This window comes from Dromiciops gliroides, chromosome 1 (assembly GCF_019393635.1).
Source record: "Dromiciops gliroides isolate mDroGli1 chromosome 1, mDroGli1.pri, whole genome shotgun sequence".
NCBI classification, from domain to species: Eukaryota; Metazoa; Chordata; class Mammalia; order Microbiotheria; family Microbiotheriidae; genus Dromiciops; species Dromiciops gliroides.
In genome coordinates this window covers 616,284,869-616,285,478 of record NC_057861.1, presented here as the reverse complement: position 1 = coordinate 616,285,478, position 610 = coordinate 616,284,869, and the positions used below count along the sequence as shown (strand labels likewise).

Below are 610 nucleotides of genomic sequence, written 5' to 3'. Positions count from 1 at the left end.
AGATGAAACAATCATACTATAACATAAGATATATAATAGATTGCTAAATTGTGTGGTTCAGATTATACATAATCCTTCCCCTTACAGGGTACAGTAGAAAGAATTTTGGTTCTGGCATCAGAGAGCCTGGATTCAAATTCTGTCACCTTGGGCATGGGCCTCAGTTTCCTCATCTATAAAATTAGTGGGGGTATGTGGACTAGAGGGAGTCGGAGATCCTTCCTCACTCTAGAGCTACAACCTTTCTTCTTAGTAACTTGTCAGGATGACAACAGCCCAGCTAGCTCAGTCGGTAGAGCATGAGACTCTTAATCTCAGGGTCGTGGGTTTGAGCCCCACGTTGGGTGCCAAAATGTAAAGGGGGAAATGGGGCATGGGGTTTGGTTAGGGGTTGGGGTTCTTAGGAATTCCTCTTTAAAGAATTATACCCTCTTGCACACAAAAGTAGTTAAAATAAGGTGGTAGTTTATTTAGGGGCAAGGGACGGGAAGGGGTGGGGAGGGAAACCATGAAAGAAATCCTTGGACTTCTCATGGGGAGAAAAGCACGTGGCTCAGAGGTACTAATCTCCTGGAGCAGGAGAATGGCAGGTACTGTTATAGAGGACTGA

At 44.8% G+C, this 610-nt stretch overlaps 1 non-coding gene across 1 annotated transcript; it reads left to right on the top strand.

Moving 5' to 3' along the window:
- Positions 1-274: 274 nt before the first annotated feature.
- On the top strand, positions 275-347 carry TRNAK-CUU. Its single transcript has one exon. It is a non-coding gene; the product is annotated as a tRNA-Lys (tRNA).
- Positions 348-610: the final 263 nt, after the last annotated feature.